This window comes from Oncorhynchus keta, chromosome 9, assembly GCF_023373465.1.
Source record: "Oncorhynchus keta strain PuntledgeMale-10-30-2019 chromosome 9, Oket_V2, whole genome shotgun sequence".
Taxonomy (NCBI): Eukaryota; Metazoa; Chordata; class Actinopteri; order Salmoniformes; family Salmonidae; genus Oncorhynchus; species Oncorhynchus keta.
In genome coordinates, this window is record NC_068429.1 from 12,516,879 (window position 1) to 12,542,939 (window position 26,061).

At 44.1% G+C, this 26,061-nt stretch overlaps 1 protein-coding gene and 1 long non-coding RNA gene across 13 annotated transcripts in view; both read left to right on the forward strand.

Moving 5' to 3' along the window:
* Positions 1-26,061, forward strand: part of LOC118388049 (cAMP-specific 3',5'-cyclic phosphodiesterase 4D-like) — a 469,033-nt gene that overhangs the window by 346,351 nt on the left and 96,621 nt on the right. The window lies entirely within an intron of this gene.
* LOC127931737 (uncharacterized) lies at positions 2,521-4,615 on the forward strand. The gene is made up of 3 exons (XR_008142782.1): positions 2,521-2,717; positions 3,235-3,390; positions 3,703-4,615. It is a non-coding gene; the product is annotated as an uncharacterized LOC127931737 (long non-coding RNA).

Here is a 26,061-nt window from a genome sequence, read left to right on the forward strand (position 1 = left end):
GTCTCTTCTCTTCCTCTCATTATCTTCAGTTCTCTTCTCCTCTTCCTCTCATTATCTTCTGGTCTCTTCTCTTCCTCTCGTTATCTTCAGTTCTCTTCTCCTCTTCCTCTCATTATCTTCTGGTCTCTTCTCCTCTTCCTCTCATTATCTTCTGGTCTCTTCTCCTCTTCCTCTCATTATCTTCAGTTCTCTTCTCCTCTTCCTCTCATTATCTTCTGGTCTCTTCTCTTCTTCCTCTCATTATCTTCTGGTCTCTTCTCTTCTTCCTCTCATTATCTTCTGGTCTCTTCTCTTCCTCTCATTATCTTCAGTTCTCTTCTCCTCTACCTCTCATTATCTTCAGTTCTCTTCTCCTCTTCCTCTCATTATCTTCTGGTCTCTTCTCTTCTTCCTCTCATTATCTTCTGGTCTCTTCTCTTCCTCTCATTATCTTCTGGTCTCTTCCCCTCTCCCTCTCATTATCTTCTGGTCTCTTCTCCTCTTCTCATTATCTTCTGGTCTCTTCTCCTCTTCCTCTCATTGTCTTCTGGTCTCTTCTCCTCTTCCTCTCATTATCTTCTGGTCTCTTCCCCTCTCCCTCTCATTATCTTCTGGTCTCTTCTCCTCTTCTTCTCATTATCTTCTGGTCTCTTCTCCTCTTCCTCTCATTATCTTCTGGTCTCTTCCCCTCTCCCTCTCATTATCTTCTGTTCTCTTCTCGTCTTCCTCTCATTATCTTCTGGTCTCTTCCCCTCTCCCTCTCATTATCTTCTGGTCTCTTCTCTTCCTCTCATTATCTTCTGGTCTCTTCTCCTCTTCCTCTCATTATCTTCTGGTCTCTTCTCCTCTACCTCTCATTATCTTCTGGTCTCTTCTCCTCTTCCTCTCATTATCTTCTGGTCTCTTCCCCTCTCCCTCTCATTATCTTCTGGTCTCTTCTCCTCTTCTTCTCATTATCTTCTGGTCTCTTCTCCTCTTCCTCTCATTATCTTCTGGTCTCTTCCCCTCTCCCTCTCATTATCTTCTGTTCTCTTCTCGTCTTCCTCTCATTATCTTCAGTTCTCTTCTCCTCTTCCTCTCATTATCTTCTGTTCTCTTCTCTACTTTCCTCGTCTTTTCTGGCTTCTAGTAGTATGGCATGGTATTTGTCCTGACTCATTTATGTTGATAACTACCTAAGACGTTTTAAATGTCAAACTCTCTATGCTAATCACCACTGTTTTCCTATCAAGAGTGTGTGTGTGTTTGTGTGTGTGTGTGTGTGTATGCGCTCACGTGTGTGTACTTGTGTGCGCATGCATCTACGTGCGTAACGTCAGTTGCTCCACAGTGGCTCTCGAGTCAGATTTCATAGTGCCAGGAGAACAGTGGGGGAAAAGCACATGTGATCAAGGATCCTTCTCGTTGGAAAAGAACAAGCGCCATGCAGTCGTCCCCAAAGCACAGTGATCCTCAACCCACTTTACATAGACAGGTGACCTTAGGGTGTAGCAGTGTTTCCCATAGCTTTATTGTTTTCCAGGCTGGGCACCGCCAACAGCCACCAAGCCCAAAGGATACATTCGTAGAGAATTACGTACTACCGCTGAAAAGAGACTGTAGAAATGCATGCTTCCTCCCCACACGTTGTTGAGCCAGTCTGACAGTGGCTATTTTAAAGCTGTGTGTGTGTGTGTGTGTATGTACTGTATGTGTGGTGCTTCTCTTGGACTGCAATAGGTGCCAGTACTCATTTTAGGTGCGGCACAATACTTTTGAGGTAATATTCTAGAAGAGAAACAGGAGCCACACAGCAGTACCGTATGTTTGAGGTAATATTCTAGAAGAGAAACAGGAGCTACACAGTCGTACCGTATGTTTGAGGTAGTATTCTAGAAGAGAAACAGGAGCTACACAGTCGTACCGTATGTTTGAGGTAATATTCTAGAAGAGAAACAGGAGCTCCACAGTAGTACTGTATGTTTGAGGTAATATTCTAGAAGAGAAACAGGAGCTCCACAGTAGTACCGTATGTTTGAGGTAATATTCTAGAAGAGAAACAGGAGCTACACAGTCGTACCGTATGTTTGAGGTAATATTCTAGAAGAGAAACAGGAGCTCCACAGTAGTACCGTATGTTTGAGGTAATCTAGAAGAGAAACAGGAGCTACACAGTCGTACCGTATGTTTGAGGTAATATTCTAGAAGAGAAACAGGAGCTACACAGTCGTACCGTATGTTTGAGGTAATATTCTAGAAGAGAAACAGGAGCTACACAGTAGTACCGTATGTTTGAGGTAATATTCTAGAAGAGAAACAGGAGCTACACAGTAGTATCGTATGTTTGAGGTAGTATTCTAGAAGAGAAACAGGAGCTCCACAGTAGTACCGTATGTTTGAGGTAATATTCTAGAAGAGAAACAGGAGCTACACAGTCGTACCGTATGTTTGAGGTAATATTCTAGAAGACAAACAGGAGCTCCACAGTAGTACCGTATGTTTGAGGTAATCTAGAAGAGAAACAGGAGCTACACAGTCGTACCGTATGTTTGAGGTAATATTCTAGAAGAGAAACAGGAGCTACACAGTAGTACTGTATGTTTGAGGTAATCTAGAAGAGAAACAGGAGCTACACAGTCGTACCGTATGTTTGAGGTAATATTCTAGAAGAGAAACAGGAGCTACACAGTCGTACCGTATGTTTGAGGTAATATTCTAGAAGAGAAACAGGAGCTACACAGTCGTACCGTATGTTTGAGGTAATATTCTAGAAGAGAAACAGGAGCTCCACAGTCGTACCGTATGTTTGAGGTAGTATTCTAGAAGAGAAACAGGAGCTACACAGTCGTACCGTATGTTTGAGGTAATATTCTAGAAGAGAAACAGGAGCCACACAGCAGTACCGTATGTTTGAGGTAATATTCTAGAAGAGAAACAGGAGCTCCACAGTCGTACCGTATGTTTGAGGTAGTATTCTAGAAGAGAAACAGGAGCTACACAGTCGTACCGTATGTTTGAGGTAATATTCTAGAAGAGAAACAGGAGCTCCACAGTAGTACTGTATGTTTGAGGTAATATTCTAGAAGAGAAACAGGAGCTCCACAGTAGTACCGTATGTTTGAGGTAATATTCTAGAAGAGAAACAGGAGCTACACAGTCGTACCGTATGTTTGAGGTAATATTCTAGAAGAGAAACAGGAGCTCCACAGTAGTACCGTATGTTTGAGGTAATCTAGAAGAGAAACAGGAGCTACACAGTCGTACCGTATGTTTGAGGTAATATTCTAGAAGAGAAACAGGAGCTACACAGTCGTACCGTATGTTTGAGGTAATATTCTAGAAGAGAAACAGGAGCTACACAGTCGTACCGTATGTTTGAGGTAATATTCTAGAAGAGAAACAGGAGCTACACAGTCGTACCGTATGTTTGAGGTAATATTCTAGAAGAGAAACAGGAGCTCCACAGTCGTACCGTATGTTTGAGGTAATATTCTAGAAGAGAAACAGGAGCTACACAGTCGTACCGTATGTTTGAGGTAATATTCTAGAAGAGAAACAGGAGCTCCACAGTCGTACCGTATGTTTGAGGTAGTATTCTAGAAGAGAAACAGGAGCTACACAGTAGTACCGTATGTTTGAGGTAATATTCTAGAAGAGAAACAGGAGCTACACAGTCGTACCGTATGTTTGAGGTAATATTCTAGAAGAGAAACAGGAGCTACACAGTAGTACCGTATGTTTGAGGTAATATTCTAGAAGAGAAACAGGAGCTACACAGTCGTACCGTATGTTTGAGGTAATATTCTAGAAGAGAAACAGGAGCTACACAGTCGTACCGTATGTTTGAGGTAATATTCTAGAAGAGAAACAGGAGCTCCACAGTAGTACTGTATGTTTGAGGTAATATTCTAGAAGAGAAACAGGAGCTACACAGTAGTACTGTATGTTTGAGGTAGTATTCTAGAAGAGAAACAGGAGCTACACATTCGTACCGTATGTTTGAGGTAATCTAGAAGAGAAACAGGAGCTACACAGTAGTACTGTATGTTTGAGGTAGTATTCTAGAAGAGAAACAGGAGCTACACAGTAGTACTGTATGTTTGAGGTAATATTCTAGAAGAGAAACAGGAGCTCCACAGTCGTACCGTATGTTTGAGGTAATCTAGAAGAGAAACAGGAGCTACACAGTAGTACTGTATGTTTGAGGTAGTATTCTAGAAGAGAAACAGGAGCTACACAGTCGTACCGTATGTTTGAGGTAATCTAGAAGAGAAACAGGAGCTACACAGTAGTACCGTATGTTTGAGGTAATCTAGAAGAGAAACAGGAGCTACACAGTAGTACCGTATGTTTGAGGTAATCTAGAAGAGAAACAGGAGCTACACAGTAGTATTGTATGTTTGAGGTAGTATTCTAGAAGAGAAACAGGAGCTACACAGTCGTACCGTATGTTTGAGGTATTCTAGAAGAGAAACAGGAGCTACACAGTCGTACCGTATGTTTGAGGTAATCTAGAAGAGAAACAGGAGCTCAAGGAGTAGAACATTTGAGTTGCCGGTACACCGCTCCTGCCTAAGTCAAGCACTGTGTGTGTGTGTGTGTGTGTGTGTGTGTGTGTGTGTGTGTGTGTGTGTGTGTGTGTGTGTGTGTGTGTGTGTGTGTGTGTGTGTGTGTGTGTGTGTGTGTGTGTGTGTGTGTGTGTGTGTGTGTGTGTGTGTGTGTGTGTGTGTGTGTGTGTGTGTGTGTGTGTGTGTGTGTGTGTGTGTGTGTGTGTGTGTGTGTGTGTGTCCTGTGGTCCTGCATGACAGACAGTTGCTCTCCTGTCCTGTCTACCAGACAGCTGTTTTCCTGTCCTGTCTAACAGACAGCTGCTCTCCTGTCCTGTCTACCAGACAGCTGTTTTCCTGTCTTGTCTAACAGACAGCTGCTCTCCTGTCCTGTCTGCCAGACAGCTGCTCTCCTCTCCTGTCTAACAGACAGCTGCTCCCCTGTCCTGTCTTAACAGACAGCTGCTCTCCTGTCCTGTCCTGTCTCCCAGACAGCTGCTTTCCTGTCCTTTCTAACGGACAGCTGCCCTCCTGTCCTGTCCTGTCTACCAGACAGCTGCTTTCCTGTCCTGTCTAACGGACAGCTGCTCTCCTGTCCTGTCCTGTCTATGAGACAGCTGCTCTCCTCTCCTGTCCTGTCTAACAGACAACTCCTCTCCTGTCCCATCCTGCCCTGTGGAGCCCAAGTCTAACAGACAGCAGCTCCCTTGTCCTGTCTAACAGACCATTTTCCCCTGTCCTGTCTAACAGACAGCTGCTCCCCTGTCATGTCCTGTCATATCCTTTAGTACAGTATACATTGTTGGACACCCTCAGCCTCTATAGACTCTCCTACAGCCACAGTTAGAGCAATCATATATGCATTAGTAAACATTACATATGACATATGTGTGATAAATATGGTAGTGGGGTCAAGCAACTGCAATGTGACCCCCGATATAGAATACCCTGCACTGGTTCCTCCAAAGTCCTTTGAAACAGGACAGGCACCTCTTCGGTGTGTGTGTGTGTGTGTGTGTGTGTGTGTGTGTGTGTGTGTGTGTGTGTGTGTGTGTGTGTGTGTGTGTGTGTGTGTGTGTGTGTGTGTGTGTGTGTGTGTGTGTGTGTGTGTGTGTGTGTGTGTGTGTGTGTGTGTGTGTGTGTGTGTGCATGCTTGCTTGTGTGTTTGAAGAGCTCTCTTCTCATTAGTGCTCAAGCTAGAGATGATCTCTGTAAAAGTGGGCCAAGGGTGGCACCTCCCTCCCTCTCCCTGTCTCTCTCTCATTCTCTCCCTCACTCTCCCTGTCTCTCTCTCATTCTCCCCCTCCCTCTCCCTGTCTCTCTCTCATTCTCCCCTCCCTCTCCCTGTCACTCTCTCATTCTCCCCCTGTCTTTTTCTCATTCTCTCCCTGTCCCTTCCTGTGTCTCTCTCTCATTCTCCCCTCCTGTCTCTCTCTCTCTCATTCTCCCCTCCCTCTCCCTGTCTCTCTCATTCTCTCCCTTCCTCTCCCTGTCTCCTCTCGTTTTCTCTCTCTCTCATTCTCTCTCTCCCTCCCTTCCTCACCCTGTCTTCTCTCTCATTCTCTCCGCCTTCTTTCTGTCTTCTCTCTCATTCTCTCCCTGCCTTCTGTCTGTCTTCTCTCTCATTCTCTACCTGCCTTCTCTCTGTCTCTCCCTCTCCATGTCTTCTCTCCCTTCCTCTCCATGTCTTATCTCTCATTCTCTCTCATTCTCTCCCTGTCTTTTCTCTCATTCTCTCTCATTCTCTCCCCTCTCTCTCTCTCCCTCTCCATGTCTTCTCTCTCATTCTCTCCCTGTCTCTCTCTGTCTCTCCCTCTCCATGTCTTCTCTCTCATTCTCTCCCTTCCTCTCCCTGTCTTCTCTCTCATTCTCTCCCTGTCTTCTCTCTCATTCTCTCCATGTCTTCTCTCTCATTCTCTCCCTTCCTCTCCCTGTCTTCTCTATCATTCTCTCCCTGTCTTCTTTCTCATTCTCTATCTGACTCTCAGTCCACCCCTTCTCCCCCTTCCTCCCTCTTCCACTCCCTCCTTCTTTCTGTCCTTGTCCCTCCCCCTAATTTTTCCCTCTCTCCCTTCATTTTTCCTTCTCCCCGTCTGTTACACATTTCCTCTCCCAATCTCCGCTTTCCTTTCTTATCCTTTCTCTCTCTCCACTACCTGTGTGTCTCCATCCCTTTCATTAATAACTCCTGCTGTGTCACATCTCCTCTTTCCTTTCTTATCCTTTCTCTCTCTCCACTACCTGTGTGTCTCCATCCCTTTCATTAATAACTCCTGCTGTGTCACATCTCCTCTTTCCTTTCTTATCCTTTCTCTCTCTCCACTACCTCAGTGTGTCTCCATCCCTTTCATTAATAACTCCTGCTGTGTCACATCTCCTCTTTCCTTTCTTATCCTTTCTCTCTCTCCACTACCTGTGTGTCTCCATCCCTTTCATTAATAACTCCTTCTGTTTCACATGGACATCCCGTCGCTGCTCAAGCTGAATGGCTGGGCCATCCTCTCATTCTCCCCCGGTCCCTCCCTGTCTCTCTCTGTCTCTCCCTCTCCATCCTCTGCTCTGTTATCTCTGTGTCCCCTGAGGGCCCCGGGTCGCAGCCGTGCGTCAGCACCTGCCACACTAACACAGACACACAAGGGACAGGGTCCCATGGGGCCACAGGCACAGAACAACACGGACATATGCATGTGCACACACACTTGCATCGTCATATCATCTTGCCTCAGCAGATGGTAAAAGACGGCTCTGACATCCATAGTATTACAAGGAAAGCCATCGTATTACTCTAAATCAGTGGACACCAACCTTTTTATGAGTCAAGATTACTTTCTCAGTCAAAAAGTAAGCGGAGATCTACCGCTCAGATCATTATTTTACTTGACTTAAAGCTGCAATATGTCACTTTTTGTGCGAACTGACCAAATTGACATAGAAATGTGAGTTATAGATCTGTCATTCACATTGAAAGCAAGTCTAAGAACCTATCTATTCTATGTGCGTTATTTCTATGCGTCCTGTTTTTAAGTTTTGTTTTTGCATCTTTTACTTTTGGTTTTGTACACCAGCTTCAAACAGCTAAAAATGAAATATTTTTGGTTATGGAAAGATATTTGACAGCAGTTTAGATGGTAAAATTATTCTCTACACTATATTTGCTTGTTATTTCACATGCATTTAAATTAGGTGAATTATTAAAATTTTTGCAACCAAGAAATGGCGGAGTGATTTCTGCATTGTGCACCTTTTAAAAAAACGTAACATGAACCTAATAAAACCAGTTGTGTAGGAAGGAGGTTTGTGCAGTAGGACTAATACATTATCACAGTATATTGTCTATATACCTGCCTGCCAATACTGTTCTTCTCTGACCATATTATACTGCAAAACTCCAGCTTTGGTATCAAAACACATCAGTTGTTGTAGCACTTGTGAGGTACAGCTGAGCATAAGTTCAAATCATTTGCAAATAATTTTAATTTTAATTTTACTGGACTGATTGTATGCTACCTGCATGGGATGGTTATGGTGCTTTCAAAACAACTGGGAACTCTGGGGGGGAAAAACAACGTCAAATCATGGCGTCAGTGATCCATCTATAGGTTGGAAAGTCTGAGCTCTAGAAAGATGCCAAAGTTTCCGAGTTGGGTGACCATTCAAAAGTGACAGTTGTCTTGAACGCACTGAAGTCGGAAGTCAGAGATTTCCGATTTCCCAGTTGGTTTGAACACGGCATTCGTCTCAGAGGAGGGAGGGAGAGAGCAGCAGAGGGTCTGCCTCACACGGTCCCTGCTTTCTCCTTCCTTTCCTCCGGTGAGACTGACCAGAGAGAGGGGACACAATCTTCCAGCTGATTGCTAAACTCACACCGCATCTGCCTCGTGCACAATTTCATGTTGTTCCTATGACCAGAGAAAGTGAAGTATTCCTAGATATTAAAATAGACACTACGAGCTGCTAATAGTAATAAAATGCAGGGCATCGAGACACTTGGCTACTCATTCATAGCAGCTGCAGCGCGAGTGGAAGTATGGAAAAGCGCGTTTTGTAATAGTGTTGAATAAAAGCAGTGTTGACAGTGTTGAATAAAAGCAGGGTTGACCGTGTTGAATAAAGGCAGTGTTGACAGTGTTGAATAAAAGCAGTGTTGACAGTGTTGAATAAAGGCAGTGTTGACAGTGTTGAATAAAAGCAGGGTTGACAGTGTTGAATAAAAGCAGGGTTGACAGTGTTGAATAAAGGCAGTGTTGACAGTGTTGAATAAAAGCAGGGTTGACAGTGTTGAATAAAGGCAGGGTTGACAATGTTGAATAAAGGCAGTGTTGACAGTGTTGAATAAAGGCAGTGTTGACAGTGTTGAATAAAAGCAGGGTTGACAGTGTTGAATAAAGGCAGTGTTGACAGTGTTGAATAAAGGCAGTGTTGAATAAAAGCAGGGTTGACAGTGTTGAATAAAGGCAGTGTTGACAGTGTTGAATAAAAGCAGGGTTGACAGTGTTGAATAAAGGCAGGGTTGACAATGTTGAATAAAGGCAGTGTTGACAGTGTTGAATAAAGGCAGTGTTGACAGTGTTGAATAAAAGCAGGGTTGACAGTGTTGAATAAAGGCAGTGTTGACAGTGTTGAATAAAGGCAGTGTTGAATAAAAGCAGGGTTGACAGTGTTGAATAAAGGCAGTGTTGACAGTGTTGAATAAAGGCAGTGTTGACAGTGTTGAATAAAGGCAGTGTTGACAGTGTTGAATAAAGGCAGTGTTGACAGTGTTGAATAAAGGCAGTGTTGACAGTGTTGAATAAAGGCAGTGTTGACAGTGTTGAATAAAGGCAGTGTTGACAGTGTTGAATAAAAGCAGGGTTGACAGTGTTGAATAAAAGCAGGGTTGACAGTGTTGAATAAAGGCAGTGTTGACAGTGTTGAATAAAAGCCGGGTTGACAGTGTTGAATAAAGGCAGGGTTGACAGTGTTGAATAAAGGCAGTGTTGACAGTGTTGAATAAAAGCAGTGTTGACAGTGTTGAATAAAAGCAGGGTTGACAGTGTTGAATAAAAGCAGGGTTGACAGTGTTGAATAAAGGCAGTGTTGACAGTGTTGAATAAAAGCAGGGTTGACAGTGTTGAATAAAAGCAGGGTTGACAGTGTTGAATAAAGGCAGTGTTGACAGTGTTGAATAAAGGCAGTGTTGACAGTGTTGAATAAAGGCAGTGTTGACAGTGTTGAATAAAAGCAGGGTTGACCGTGTTGAATAAAAGCAGTGTTGAATAAAAGCAGTGTTGACAGTGTTGAATAAAAGCAGGGTTGACAGTGTTGAATAAAGGCAGTTGTTGACAGTGTTGAATAAAAGCAGGGATGACAGTGTTGAATAAAAACAGTGTTGACAGTGTTGAATAAAAGCAGGGTTGACAGTGTTGAATAAAAACAGTGTTGACAGTGTTGAATAAAAGCAGGGTTGACAGTGTTGAATAAAAACAGTGTTGACAGTGTTGAATAAAAGCAGGGTTGACAGTGTTGAATAAAAACAGTGTTGACAGTGTTGAATAAAAGCAGGGTTGACAGTGTTGAATAAAAGCAGTGTTGACAGTGTTGAATAAAAACAGTGTTGACAGTGTTGAATAAAAGCAGGGTTGACAGTGTTGAATAAAAGCAGGGTTGACAGTGTTGAATAAAAACAGTGTTGACAGTGTTGAATAAAAACAGTGTTGACAGTGTTGAATAAAAACAGTGTTGACAGTGTTGAATAAAAGCAGGTTTGACAGTGTTGAATAAAAACAGTGTTGACAGTGTTGAATAAAAGCAGGGTTGACAGTGTTGAATAAAAACAGTGTTGACAGTGTTGAATAAAAGCAGGGTTGACAGTGTTGAATAAAGGCAGTGTTGACAGTGTTGAATAAAAGCAGTGTTGACAGTGTTGAATAAAAGCAGGGTTGACAGTGCTGAATAAAAGCAGGGTTAACAGTGTTGAATAAAAGCAGGGTTGACAGTGTTGAATAAAGGCAGTGTTGACAGTGTTGAATAAAGGCAGTGTTGACAGTGTTGAATAAAAGCAGGGTTGACCGTGTTGAATAAAGGCAGTGTTGACAGTGTTGAATAAAAGCAGTGTTGACAGTGTTGAATAAAAGCAGTGTTGACAGTGTTGAATAAAAGCAGGGTTGACAGTGTTGAATAAAGGCAGTGTTGACAGTGTTGAATAAAAGCAGGGTTGACAGTGTTGAATAAAGGCAGTGTTGACAGTGTTGAATAAAAACAGTGTTGACAGTGTTGAATAAAAGCAGGGTTGACAGTGTTGAATAAAAGCAGGGTTGACAGTGTTGAATAAAAACAGTGTTGACAGTGTTGAATAAAAGCAGGGTTGACAGTGTTGAATAAAAACAGTGTTGACAGTGTTGAATAAAAGCAGGGTTGACAATGTTGAATAAAGGCAGTGTTGACAGTGTTGAATAAAGGCAGTGTTGACAGTGTTGAATAAAAGCAGGGTTGACAGTGTTGAATAAAGGCAGTGTTGACAGTGTTGAATAAAAGCAGGGTTGACAGTGTTGAATAAAAGCAGGGTTGACAGTGTTGAATAAAGGCAGTGTTGACAGTGTTGAATAAAATCAGGGTTGACAGTGTTGAATAAAGGCAGGGTTGACAGTGTTGAATAAAAGCAGGTTTGACAGTGTTGAATAAAAACAGTGTTGACAGTGTTGAATAAAAGCAGGGTTGACAGTGTTGAATAAAAACAGTGTTGACAGTGTTGAATAAAAGCAGGGTTGACAGTGTTGAATAAAAGCAGTGTTGACAGTGTTGAATAAAAGCAGTGTTGACAGTGGTGAATAAAAGCAGTGTTGACAGTGTTGAATAAAAGCAGGGTTGACAGTGTTGAATAAAAGCAGTGTTGACAGTAGTGAATAAAAGCAGTGTTGACAGTGTTAAATAAAAGCAGGGTTAACAGTGTTGAATAAAAGCAGGGTTGACAGTGTTGAATAAAGGCAGTGTTGACAGTGTTGAATAAAGACAGTGTTGACAGTGTTGAATAAAAGCAGTGTTGACAGTGTTGAATAAAAGCAGGGTTGACAGTGCTGAATAAAAGCAGGGTTAACAGTGTTGAATAAAAGCAGGGTTGACAGTGTTGAATAAAGGCAGTGTTGACAGTGTTGAATAAAGGCAGTGTTGACAGTGTTGAATAAAGGCAGTGTTGACAGTGTTGAATAAAAGCAGTGTTGACAGTGTTGAATAAAAGCAGGGTTGACAGTGCTGAATAAAAGCAGTGTTGACAGTGCTGAATAAAAGCAGGGTTGTCAGTGTTGAATAAAAGCAGGGTTGACAGTGCTGAATAAAAGCAGGGTTGACAGTGCTGAATAAAAGCAGTTTTGACAGTGTTGAATAAAAGCAGGGTTGACAGTGCTGAATAAAAGCAGGGTTGACAGTGCTGAATAAAAGCAGGGTTGACAGTGTTGAATAAAAGCAGTGTTGACAGTGCTGAATAAAAGCAGTGTTGACAGTGCTGAATAAAAGCAGGGTTGACAGTGCTGAATAAAAGCAGGGTTGACAGTGTTGAATAAAGGCAGTGTTGACAGTGTTGAATAAAAGCAGGGTTGACAGTGTTGAATAAAAGCAGTGTTGACAGTGCTGAATAAAAGCAGAGTTGACAGTGTTGAATAAAGGCAGTGTTGACAGTGTTGAATAAAAGCAGGGTTGACAGTGTTGAATAAAAGCAGGGTTGACAGTGTTGAATAAAGGCAGTGTTGACAGTGTTGAATAAAGGCAGTGTTGACAGTGTTGAATAAAAACAGTGTTGACAGTGTTGAATAAAAGCAGTGTTGACAGTGTTGAATAAAAGCAGTGTTGACAGTGTTGAATAAAAGCAGTGTTGACAGTGTTGAATAAAAGCAGGGTTGACAGTGTTCAATAAAAGCAGGGTTGACAGTGCTGAATGAAAAGTTAGACATGAACTCACTCATAATAACCACAGCTCTTTGCTCTGTTCCTTGACACTCTTTCTCTGGTCAGGGTTTTAAAAGTTCTGAAATCTCACGTAGGCTCGTATCAAACTTTGCTGTTGCCGGGGTCGTGGAAGCTATAGCTACGGAGATTTGAGCTATCCGATTGGCCAGCGCAGTAGGTGCACTTCATTTAGCCACAGATCTCCCCCGGTCTTTTCAGACAAAGGAAATGGTTCAACATGGGAACACTTCGCCTATCAAATGCATGAAAATGAAAGAGGAGTGCAAGCCTTTAGCATTTACATTTCTATTGAAATGCTCGGTGATCGACGAGGAATGAAGATAGACCAGCCAATCTGCCGATTGGTGACCACTCCTGTAAATGTGTATATTACAACCGGTCAAACTGGTCCACCTTTCCTATGGTCTCCTTTCCGGCCGTGCTTTGGGAGAAGCCTGTGTGATATGACTGCAACACTGAGACATTAAAAGCTTGTAGGATTACCGCTTTAAAAACATTCAAATATTCTCCTAGAAAACTATCACACTCAAGCAAGCATGCACACACACAGAAACAAACACACACACACACACACACACACACACACACACACACACACACACACACACACACACACACACACACACACACACACACACACACACACACACACACACACACACACACACACACACACACACACACACACACACAGAGACATTAGACTTTGAGCTCTTTCTCTACCTCATGCTTCCCCCAGGGACGTATCACAATACCCTCTGCTAAACCTCTGGACTGAGGTTGTTTAGACTAGGACTGATTTTCAGGTTATTGGCGCCAAATGAAGGGGAATCATTTGTTGGGTTCTGGTCAGTGTTCAACCGTAGGTTTCAGGGTTCTGTTAGAACATCATAAACACACAGTCCAAACTACAGTTCTACTGTAGATATGATGACTTGGACAGAACACTTATACATGTTAATAGATGGATCCTATACAGTATGTTATGGTTCATAGATGGGTGTATGTGTGTTGTGTGGATAGGTGTCTGGGCCGAGTATTGGGATAGGTGTCTGGGCTGAGTATTGGGACATGTGTATGGGCTGAGTATTGGGAGAGGTGTGTGGCTGAGTATTGGGAGAGGTGTCTGGGCTGAGTATTGGGAGAGGGGTCTGGGCTGAGTATTGGGCGTAGTGCTGTGTGTGTAGAGGTGTCTGGGCTGAGTATTGGGACAGGTGGATGGGCTGAGTATTGGGACAGGTGTATGGGCTGAGTATTGGGACAGGTGTATGGGCTGGGTATTGGGACAGGTGTCTGGGCTGAGTTTTGGGACAGGTGTCTGGGCGGAGTATTGGGAGAGGTGTCTGGGCTGAGTATTGGGCGTAGTGGGGTGTGTGTAGAGGTGTCTGGGCTGAGTATTGGGACAGGTGTCTGGGCTGAGTATTGGGAGAGGTGTCTGGGCTGGTTATTGGGCGTAGTGGGGTGTCACATGGAGTTCAGGAGATGACGGATCATTTGCTACCTGGCTGCCCTTTGAGCAGCGAGCAGGCAGGCGCTACTGTAATTCTATAAGTGTGCGTGTGTGTGTGTGTGTGTTGCTAGGGAAAGGTCTTAGAGGCCCACTGAATAGATTTCTCACACACACAAAGGCCTCTTCAGTCAGCAGTAGAGTATGTGGGGAATAGGCCTGTTCAGTCAGCAGTAGAGTATGTGGGGAATAGGCCTGTTCAGTCAGCAGTAGAGTATATGGGGAATAGGCCTGTTCAGTCAGCAGTAGAGTATGTGGGGAATAGGCCTGTTCAGTCATCAGTAGAGTATGTGGGGAATAGGCCTGTTCAGTCAGCAGTAGAGTATGTGGGGAATAGGCCTGTTCAGTCAGCAGTAGAGTATGTGGGGAATAGGCCTGTTCAGTCAGCAGTAGAGTATGTGGGGAATAGGCCTGTTCAGTCAGCAGTAGAGTATGTGGGGAATAGGCCTGTTCAGTCAGCAGTAGAGTATGTGGGGAATAGGCCTGTTCAGTCAGCAGTAGAGTATGTGGGGAATAGGCCTGTTCAGTCAGCAGTAGAGTATGTGGGGAATAGGCCTGTTCAGTCAGCAGTAGAGTATGTGGGGAATAGGCCTGTTCAGTCAGCAGTAGAGTATGTGGGGAATAGGCCTATTCAGTCAGCAGTAGAGTATATGGGGAATAGGCCTGTTCAGTCAGCAGTAGAGTATATGGGGAATAGGCCTGTTCAGTCAGCAGTAGAGTATGTGGGGAATAGGCCTGTTCAGTCAGCAGTAGAGTATATGGGGAATAGGCCTGTTCAGTCAGCAGTAGAGTATATGGGGAATAGGCCTATTCAGTCAGCAGTAGAGTATGTGGGGAATAGGCCTGTTCAGTCAGCAGTAGAGTATATGGGGAATAGGCCTATTCAGTCAGCAGTAGAGTATGTGGGGAATAGGCCTGTTCAGTCAGCAGTAGAGTATATGGGGAATAGGCCTGTTCAGTCAGCAGTAGAGTATATGGGGAATAGGCATGTTCAGTCAGCAGTAGAGTATGTGGGGAATAGGCCTGTTCAGTCAGCAGTAGAGTATGTGGGGAATAGGCCTGCTCAGTCAGCAGTAGAGTATATGGGGAATAGGCCTATTCAGTCAGCAGTAGAGTATGTGGGGAATAGGCCTGTTCAGTCAGCAGTATAGTATGTGGGGAATAGGCCTGTTCAGTCAGCAGTAGAGTATATGGGGAATAGGCCTATTCAGTCAGCAGTAGAGTATGTGGGGAATAGGCCTGTTCAGTCAGCAGTAGAGTATATGGGGAATAGGCCTCTTCAGTCAGCAGTAGAGTATATGGGGAATAGGCCTGTTCAGTCAGCAGTAGAGTATGTGGGGAATAGGCCTGTTCAGTCAGCAGTAGAGTATATGGGGAATAGGCCTTTTCAGTCAGCAGAAGAGTATGTGGGGAATAGGCCTGTTCAGTCAGCAGTAGAGTATATGGGGAATAGGCCTGTTCAGTCAGCAGTAGAGTATGTGGGGAATAGGCCTGTTCAGTCAGCAGTAGAGTATATGGGGAATAGGCCTCTTCAGTCAGCAGTAGAGTATATGGGGAATAGGCCTATTCAGTCAGCAGTAGAGTATATGGGGAATAGGCCTGTTCAGTCAGCAGTAGAGTATGTGGGGAATAGGCCTGTTCAGTCAGCAGTAGAGTATGTGGGGAATAGGCCTGTTCAGTCAGCAGTAGAGTATGTGGGGAATAGGCCTGTTCTGTCAGCAGTAGAGTATGTGGGGAATAGGCCTGTTCAGTCAGCAGTAGAGTATGTGGGGAATAGGCCTGTTCAGTCAGCAGTAGAGTATGTGGGGAATAGGCCTGTTCTGTCAGCAGTAGAGTATGTGGGGAATAGGCCTGTTCAGTCAGCAGTAGAGTATATGGGGAATAGGCCTGTTCAGTCAGCAGTAGAGTATGTGGGGAATAGGCCTGTTCAGTCAGCAGTAGAGTATGTGGGGAATAGGCCTGTTCAGTCAGCAGTAGAGTATGTGGGGAATAGGCCTGTTCAGTCAGCAGTAGAGTATGTGGGGAATAGGCCTGTTCTGTCAGCAGTAGAGTATGTGGGGAATAGGCCTGTTCAGTCAGCAGTAGAGTATATGGGGAATAGGCCTGTTCAGTCAGCAGTAGAGTATGTGGGGAATAGGCCTGTTCAGTCAGCAGTAGAGTATGTGGGGAATAGGCCTGTTCAGTCAGCAGTAGAGTATATGGGGAATAGGCCTGTTCAGTCAGCAGTAGAGTATGTGGGGAATAGGCCTGTTCAGTCAGCAGTAGAGTATGTGGGGAATAGGCCTGTTCAGCATCAGCAGTAGAGTATATGGGGAATAGGCCTATTCAGTCAGCAGTAGAGTATGTGGGGAATAGGCCTGTTCAGTCAGCAGTAGAGTATATGGGGAATAGGCCTCTTCAGTCAGCAGTAGAGTATATGGGGAATAGGCCTGTTCAGTCAGCAGTAGAGTATGTGGGGAATAGGCCTGTTCAGTCAGCAGTAGAGTATATGGGGAATAGGCCTTTTCAGTCAGCAGAAGAGTATGTGGGGAATAGGCCTGTTCAGTCAGCAGTAGAGTATATGGGGAATAGGCCTGTTCAGTCAGCAGTAGAGTATGTGGGGAATAGGCCTGTTCAGTCAGCAGTAGAGTATATGGGGAATAGGCCTGTTCAGTCAGCAGTAGAGTATGTGGGGAATAGGCCTGTTCAGTCAGCAGTAGAGTATATGGGGAATAGGCCTGTTCAGTCAGCAGTAGAGTATATGGGGAATAGGCCTGTTCAGTCAGCAGTAGAGTATGTGGGGAATAGGCCTGTTCAGTCAGCAGTAGAGTATGTGGGGAATAGGCCTGTTCAGTCAGCAGTAGAGTATGTGGGGAATAGGCCTGTTCAGTCAGCAGTAGAGTATGTGGGGAATAGGCCTGTTCAGTCAGCAGTAGAGTATGTGGGGAATAGGCCTGTTCAGTCAGCAGTAGAGTATGTGGGGAATAGGCCTGTTCAGTCAGCAGTAGAGTATGTGGGGAATAGGCCTGTTCAGTCAGCAGTAGAGTATGTGGGGAATAGGCCTGTTCAGTCAGCAGTAGAGTATGTGGGGAATAGGCCTGTTCAGTCAGCAGTAGAGTATATGGGGAATAGGCCTGTTCAGTCAGCAGTAGAGTATGTGGGGAATAGGCCTGTTCAGTCAGCAGTAGAGTATATGGGGAATAGGCCTGTTCAGTCAGCAGTAGAGTATGTGGGGAATAGGCCTGTTCAGTCAGCAGTAGAGTATGGGGAATAGGCCTGTTCAGTCAGCAGTAGAGTATATGGGGAATAGGCTCTTCAGTCAGCAGTAGAGTATATGGGGAATAGGCCTGTTCAGTCAGCAGTAGAGTATATGGGGAATAGGCCTGTTCAGTCAGCAGTAGAGTATATGGGGAATAGGCCTGTTCAGTCAGCAGTAGAGTATGTGGGGAATAGGCCTGTTCAGTCAGCAGTAGAGTATGTGGGGAATAGGCCTGTTCAGTCAGCAGTAGAGTATGTGGGGAATAGGCCTGTTCAGTCAGCAGTAGAGTATGTGGGGAATAGGCCTGTTCAGTCAGCAGTAGAGTATGTGGGGAATAGGCCTGTTCAGTCAGCAGTAGAGTATGTGGGGAATAGGCCTGTTCAGTCAGCAGTAGAGTATGTGGGGAATAGGCCTGTTCAGTCAGCAGAAGAGTATGTGGGGAATAGGCCTGTTCAGTCAGCAGTAGAGTATGTGGGGAATAGGCCTGTTCAGTCAGCAGTAGAGTATGTGGGGAATAGGCCTGTTCAGTCAGCAGTAGAGTATATGGGGAATAGGCCTGTTCAGTCAGCAGTAGAGTATATGGGGAATAGGCCTGTTCAGTCAGCAGTAGAGTATATGGGGAATAGGCCTGTTCAGTCAGCAGTAGAGTATGTGGGGAATAGGCCTGTTCTGTCAGCAGTAGAGTATGTGGGGAATAGGCCTGTTCAGTCAGCAGTAGAGTATGTGGGGAATAGGCCTGTTCAGTCAGCAGTAGAGTATGTGGGGAATAGGCCTGTTCTGTCAGCAGTAGAGTATGTGGGGAATAGGCCTGTTCAGTCAGCAGTAGAGTATATGGGGAATAGGCCTGTTCAGTCAGCAGTAGAGTATGTGGGGAATAGGCCTGTTCAGTCAGCAGTAGAGTATGTGGGGAATAGGCCTGTTCAGTCAGCAGTAGAGTATGTGGGGAATAGGCCTGTTCAGTCAGCAGTAGAGTATGTGGGGAATAGGCCTGTTCTGTCAGCAGTAGAGTATGTGGGGAATAGGCCTGTTCAGTCAGCAGTAGAGTATATGGGGAATAGGCCTGTTCAGTCAGCAGTAGAGTATGTGGGGAATAGGCCTGTTCAGTCAGCAGTAGAGTATGTGGGGAATAGGCCTGTTCAGTCAGCAGTAGAGTATATGGGGAATAGGCCTATTCAGTCAGCAGTAGAGTATGTGGGGAATAGGCCTGTTCAGTCAGCAGTAGAGTATGTGGGGAATAGGCCTGTTCAGTCAGCAGTAGAGTATATGGGGAATAGGCCTATTCAGTCAGCAGTAGAGTATGTGGGGAATAGGCCTGTTCAGTCAGCAGTAGAGTATATGGGGAATAGGCCTCTTCAGTCAGCAGTAGAGTATATGGGGAATAGGCCTGTTCAGTCAGCAGTAGAGTATGTGGGGAATAGGCCTGTTCAGTCAGCAGTAGAGTATATGGGGAATAGGCCTTTTCAGTCAGCAGAAGAGTATGTGGGGAATAGGCCTGTTCAGTCAGCAGTAGAGTATATGGGGAATAGGCCTGTTCAGTCAGCAGTAGAGTATGTGGGGAATAGGCCTGTTCAGTCAGCAGTAGAGTATATGGGGAATAGGCCTGTTCAGTCAGCAGTAGAGTATGTGGGGAATAGGCCTGTTCAGTCAGCAGTAGAGTATATGGGGAATAGGCCTGTTCAGTCAGCAGTAGAGTATATGGGGAATAGGCCTGTTCAGTCAGCAGTAGAGTATGTGGGGAATAGGCCTGTTCAGTCAGCAGTAGAGTATATGGGGAATAGGCCTGTTCAGTCAGCAGTAGAGTATGTGGGGAATAGGCCTGTTCAGTCAGCAGTAGAGTATATGGGGAATAGGCCTGTTCAGTCAGCAGTAGAGTATGTGGGGAATAGGCCTGTTCAGTCAGCAGTAGAGTATGTGGGGAATAGGCCTGTTCAGTCAGCAGTAGAGTATATGGGGAATAGGCCTCTTCAGTCAGCAGTAGAGTATATGGGGAATAGGCCTGTTCAGTCAGCAGTAGAGTATATGGGGAATAGGCCTGTTCAGTCAGCAGTAGAGTATATGGGGAATAGGCCTGTTCAGTCAGCAGTAGAGTATGTGGGGAATAGGCCTGTTCAGTCAGCAGTAGAGTATGTGGGGAATAGGCCTGTTCAGTCAGCAGTAGAGTATGTGGGGAATAGGCCTGTTCAGTCAGCAGTAGAGTATGTGGGGAATAGGCCTGTTCAGTCAGCAGTAGAGTATGTGGGGAATAGGCCTGTTCAGTCAGCAGTAGAGTATGTGGGGAATAGGCCTGTTCAGTCAGCAGTAGAGTATGTGGGGAATAGGCCTGTTCAGTCAGCAGAAGAGTATGTGGGGAATAGGCCTGTTCAGTCAGCAGTAGAGTATGTGGGGAATAGGCCTGTTCAGTCAGCAGTAGAGTATGTGGGGAATAGGCCTATTCAGTCAGCAGTAGAGTATATGGGGAATAGGCCTGTTCAGTCAGCAGTAGAGTATATGGGGAATAGGCCTGTTCAGTCAGCAGTAGAGTATATGGGGAATAGGCCTGTTCAGTCAGCAGTAGAGTATATGGGGAATAGGCCTGTTCAGTCAGCAGTAGAGTATATGGGGAATAGGCCTGTTCAGTCAGCAGTAGAGTATGTGGGGAATAGGCCTGTTCAGTCAGCAGTAGAGTATGTGGGGAATAGGCCTGTTCAGTCAGCAGTAGAGTATGTGGGGAATAGGCCTGTTCAGTCAGCAGTAGAGTATGTGGGGAATAGGCCTGTTCAGTCAGCAGTAGAGTATGTGGGGAATAGGCCTGTTCAGTCAGCAGTAGAGTATATGGGGAATAGGCCTGTTCAGTCAGCAGTAGAGTATGTGGGGAATAGGCCTGTTCAGTCAGCAGTAGAGTATGTGGGGAATAGGCCTGTTCAGTCAGCAGTAGAGTATATGGGGAATAGGCCTGTTCAGTCAGCAGTAGAGTATATGGGGAATAGGCCTGTTCAGTCAGCAGTCGAGTATGTGGGGAATAGGCCTCTTTGTCTCACTGACTGAAAATTCCAAGGGTGTGTACAGATGTTGGATCTTCATTTGAGCCAGTTTGCTACAGCAGGAATATACAATTACAAACTTCAGAAGCCTTTTTAACCCTCAAATACACTACACTTTTTAAATGTCCTGCATTGCAAGTTCTCCTGCAACATGGTGATCAAGTTAAGATCCGACATCTGTACAGCCGGGCTAGGAATAAGTAGATGGGTAGTTTTGACAAGTATCAGTACTTACTCTGCATTTCTTTGGTTAGAAATACACTATGGTGAGATGTGTACTTTTCTGCCCAATTAGGTCATTTTTTGACACTATTTCTGTCCATTCAGATGACCCCTTTTGGCTTGAGCACCACTATAGGAAAAAGTTCTGTGTAGCCACTTTAAAATAAAATGCATTTAAAATGAGAAGGAAAAGTACTGAACTACAAAAACAAAGTGAGAAATGAGAGTTCAGAATGATATCCTTGGCCTCGGAGAGATGGTTGCAGCACTGAAACATTTTTCACTCCCGGAGCCAAAACACAAGGCTCCACAAGTTTAAAAGAGAAGTAAAAGATAAATACACCTTGAATAATGGTGTTCTCTTGTCAAGGTGTTCTTATTTTGTCAGCAGGACCGGCTCCTCTTCTCCTTTTTAGGAGAGGAATCAAAAAATAATTTGTCATTATCTGCTTCCAGAGAACAGGGTGAACTTAAACTATAATTCTTTCCATGGCCTTTTTCTTCTGGCATCCTCCCTTTGTGATGTCCTGAAGACGTCTGGTTCTAATGTAGAGGACTGGAGTTCCACACTGACACCATTATTATTATCATGAAGATGTCCTGAAGACGTCTGGTTCTAATGAAGAGGACTGGAGTTCCACACTGACACCATTATTATTATCATGAAGATGTCCTGAAGACGTCTGGTTCTAATGTAGAGGACTGGAGTTCCACAATGACACCATTATTATTATCATGAAGATGTCCTGAAGACGTCTGGTTCTAATGAAGAGGACTGGAGTTCCACACTGACACCATTATTATTATCATGAAGATGTCCTGAAGACGTCTGGTTCTAATGAAGAGGACTGGAGTTCCACACTGACACCATTATTATTATCATGAAGATGTCCTGAAGGCGTCTGGTTCTAATGAAGAGGACTGGAGTTCCACACTGACACCATTATTATTATCATGAAGATGTCCTGAAGACGTCTGGTTCTAATGAAGAGGACTGGAGTTCCACACTGACACCATTATTTTTATCATGAAGATGTCCTGAAGGCGTCTGGTTCTAATGAAGAGGACTGTAGTTCCACACTGACACCATTATTATTATCATGAAGATGTCCTGAAGCGTCTGGTTCTAATGAAGAGGACTGAGTTCCACACTGACACCATTATTATTATCATGAAGATGTCCTGAAGGCGTCTGGTTCTAATGAAGAGGACTGGAGTTCCACACTGACACCATTATTATTATCATGAAGATGTCCTGAAGGCGTCTGGTTCTAATGAAAGAGGACTGTAGTTCCACACTGACACCATTATTATTATCATGAAGATGTCCTGAAGCGTCTGGTTCTAATGAAGAGGACTGTAGTTCCACACTGACACCATTATTATTATCATGAAGATGTCCTGAAGGCGTCTGGTTCTAATGTAGAGGACTGGAGTTCCACACTGACACCATTATTATTATCATGAAGATGTCCTGAAGCGTCTGGTTCTAATGAAGAGGACTGGAGTTCCACACTGACACCATTATTATTATCATGAAGATGTCCTGAAGACGTCTGGTTCTAATGAAGAGGACTGGAGTTCCACACTGACACCATTATTATTATCATGAAGATGTCCTGAAGACGTCTGGTTCTAATGTAGAGGACTGGAGTTCCACACTGACACCATTATTATTATCATGAAGATGTCCTGAAGACGTCTGGTTCTAATGAAGAGGACTGGAGTTCCACACTGACACCATTATTATTATCATGAAGATGTCCTGAAGACGTCTGGTTCTAATGTAGAGGACTGGAGTTCCACACTGACACCATTATTATTATCATGAAGATGTCCTGAAGACGTCTGGTTCTAATGAAGAGGACTGGAGTTCCACACTGACACCATTATTATTATCATGAAGATGTCCTGAAGACGTCTGGTTCTAATGAAGAGGACTGTAGTTCCACACTGACACCATTATTATTATCATGAAGATGTCCTGAAGACGTCTGGTTCTAATGAAGAGGACTGGAGTTCCACACTGACACCATTATTATTATCATGAAGATGTCCTGAAGGCGTCTGGTTCTAATGAAGAGGACTGGAGTTCCACACTGACACCATTATTATTATCATGAAGATGTCCTGAAGGCGTCTGGTTCTAATGAAGAGGACTGGAGTTCCACACTGACACCATTATTATTATCATGAAGATGTCCTGAAGGCGTCTGGTTCTAATGAAGAGGACTGGAGTTCCACACTGACACCATTATTATTATCATGAAGATGTCCTGAAGGCGTCTGGTTCTAATGAAGAGGACTGGAGTTCCACACTGACACCATTATTATTATCATGAAGATGTCCTGAAGACGTCTGGATCTAATGAAGAGGACTGGAGTTCCACACTGACACCATTATTATTATCATGAAGATGTCCTGAAGACGTCTGGTTCTAATGAAGAGGACTGGAGTTCCACACTGACACCATTATTATTATCATGAAGATGTCCTGAAGACGTCTGGTTCTAATGAAGAGGACTGTAGTTCCACACTGACACCATTATTATTATCATGAAGATGTCCTGAAGATGTCTGGTTCTAATGAAGAGGACTGTAGTTCCACACTGACACCATTATTATTATCACGAAGATGTCCTGAAGACGTCTGGTTCTAATGAAGAGGACTGGAGTTCCACACTGACACCATTATTATTATCACGAAGATGTCCTGCGTCTGGTTCTAATGAAGAGGACTGGAGTTCCACACTGACACCATTATTATTATCATGAAGATGTCCTGAAGACGTCTGGTTCTAATGAAGGACTGAGGAGTTCCACACTGACACCATTATTATTATCATGAAGATGTCCTGAAGACGTCTGGTTCTAATGAAGAGGACTGGAGTTCCACACTGACACCATTATTATTATCATGAAGATGTCCTGAAGGCGTCTGGTTCTAATGAAGAGGACTGGAGTTCCACACTGACACCATTATTATTATCATGAAGATGTCCTGAAGGCGTCTGGTTCTAATGAAGAGGACTGGAGTTCCACACTGACACCATTATTATTATCATGAAGATGTCCTGAAGACGTCTGGTTCTAATGAAGAGGACTGGAGTTCCACACTGACACCATTATTATTATCATGAAGATGTCCTGAAGGCGTCTGGTTCTAATGAAGAGGACTGGAGTTCCACACTGACACCATTATTATTATCATGAAGATGTCCTGAAGGCGTCTGGTTCTAATGAAGAGGACTGGAGTTCCACACTGACACCATTATTATTATCATGAAGATGTCCTGAAGGCGTCTGGTTCTAATGAAGAGGACTGGAGTTCCACACTGACACCATTATTATTATCATGAAGATGTCCTGAAGGCGTCTGGTTCTAATGAAGAGGACTGGAGTTCCACACTGACACCATTATTATTATCATGAAGATGTCCTGAAGGCGTCTGGTTCTAATGAAGAGGACTGTAGTCCCACACTGACACCATTATTATTATCATGAAGATGTCCTGAAGATGTCTGGTTCTAATGAAGAGGACTGTAGTTCCACACTGACACCATTATTATTATCACGAAGATGTCCTGAAGGCGTCTGGTTCTAATGAAGAGGAAGTTCCACACTGACACCATTATTATTATCATGAAGATGTCCTGAAGGCGTCTGGTTCTAATGAAGAGGACTGTAGTTCCACACTGACACCATTATTATGATCATGAAGATGTCCTGAAGGCGTCTGGTTCTAATGAAGAGGACTGTAGTTCCACACTGACACCATTATTATTATCATGAAGATGTCCTGAAGGCGTCTGGTTCTAATGAAGAGGACTGGAGTTCCACACTGACACCATTATTATTATCATGAAGATGTCCTGAAGATGTCTGGTTCTAATGAAGAGGACTGTAGTTCCACACTGACACCATTATTATTATCACGAAGATGTCCTGAAGGCGTCTGGTTCTAATGAAGAGGACTGGAGTTCCACACTGACACCATTATTATTATCACGAAGATGTCCTGAAGGCGTCTGGTTCTAATGAAGAGGACTGGAGTTCCACACTGACACCATTATTATTATCATGAAGATGTCCTGAAGGCGTCTGGTTCTAATGAAGAGGACTGGAGTTCCACACTGACACCATTATTATTATCATGAAGATGTCCTGAAGGCGTCTGGTTCTAATGAAAGAGGACTGGAGTTCCACACTGACACCATTATTATTATCATGAAGATGTCCTGAAGGCGTCTGGTTCTAATGAAGAGGACTGGAGTTCCACACTGACACCATTATTATTATCATGAAGATGTCCTGAAGGCGTCTGGTTCTAATGAAGAGGACTGGAGTTCCACACTGACACCATTATTATTATCATGAAGATGTCCTGAAGGCGTCTGGTTCTAAAAGAGGACTGGAGTTCCACACTGACACCATTATTATTATCATGAAGATGTCCTGAAGGCGTCTGGTTCTAATGAAGAGGACTGGAGTTCCACACTGACACCATTATTATTATCATGAAGATGTCCTGAAGGCGTCTGGTTCTAATGAAGAGGACTGGAGTTCCACACTGACACCATTATTATTATCATGAAGATGTCCTGAAGACGTCTGGTTCTAATGAAGAGGACTGGAGTTCCACACTGACACCATTATTATTATCATGAAGATGTCCTGAAGACGTCTGGTTCTAATGAAGAGGACTGGAGTTCCACACTGACACCATTATTATTATCATGAAGATGTCCTGAAGACGTCTGGTTCTAATGAAGAGGACTGTAGTCCCACACTGACACCATTATTATTATCATGAAGATGTCCTGAAGATGTCTGGTTCTAATGAAGAGGACTGTAGTTCCACACTGACACCATTATTATTATCACGAAGATGTCCTGAAGACGTCTGGTTCTAATGAAGAGGACTGGAGTTCCACACTGACACCATTATTATTATCATGAAGATGTCCTGAAGACGTCTGGTTCTAATGAAGAGGACTGTAGTTCCACACTGACACCATTATTATGATCATGAAGATGTCCTGAAGACGTCTGGTTCTAATGAAGAGGACTGTAGTTCCACACTGACACCATTATTATTATCATGAAGATGTCCTGAAGGCGTCTGGTTCTAATGAAGAGGACTGGAGTTCCACACTGACACCATTATTATTATCATGAAGATGTCGAAGGCGTCTGGTTCTAATGAAGAGGACTGGAGTTCCACACTGACACCATTATTATTATCATGAAGATGTCCTGAAGGCGTCTGGTTCTAATGAAGAGGACTGTAGTTCCACACTGACACCATTATTATTATCATGAAGATGTCCCGAAGGCGTCTGTGTTCTAATGAAGAGGACTGTAGTTCCACACTGACACCATTATTATTATCATGAAGATGTCCGAAGGCGTCTGGTTCTAATGAAGAGGACTGTAGTTCCACACTGACACCATTATTATTATCATGAAGATGTCCTGAAGCGTCTGGTTCTAATGAAGAGGACTGTAGTTCCACACTGACACCATTATTATTATCATGAAGATGTCCTGAAGGCGTCTGGTTCTAATGAAGAGGACTGTAGTTGCACACTGACACCATTATTATTATCATGAAGATGTCCCGAAGGCG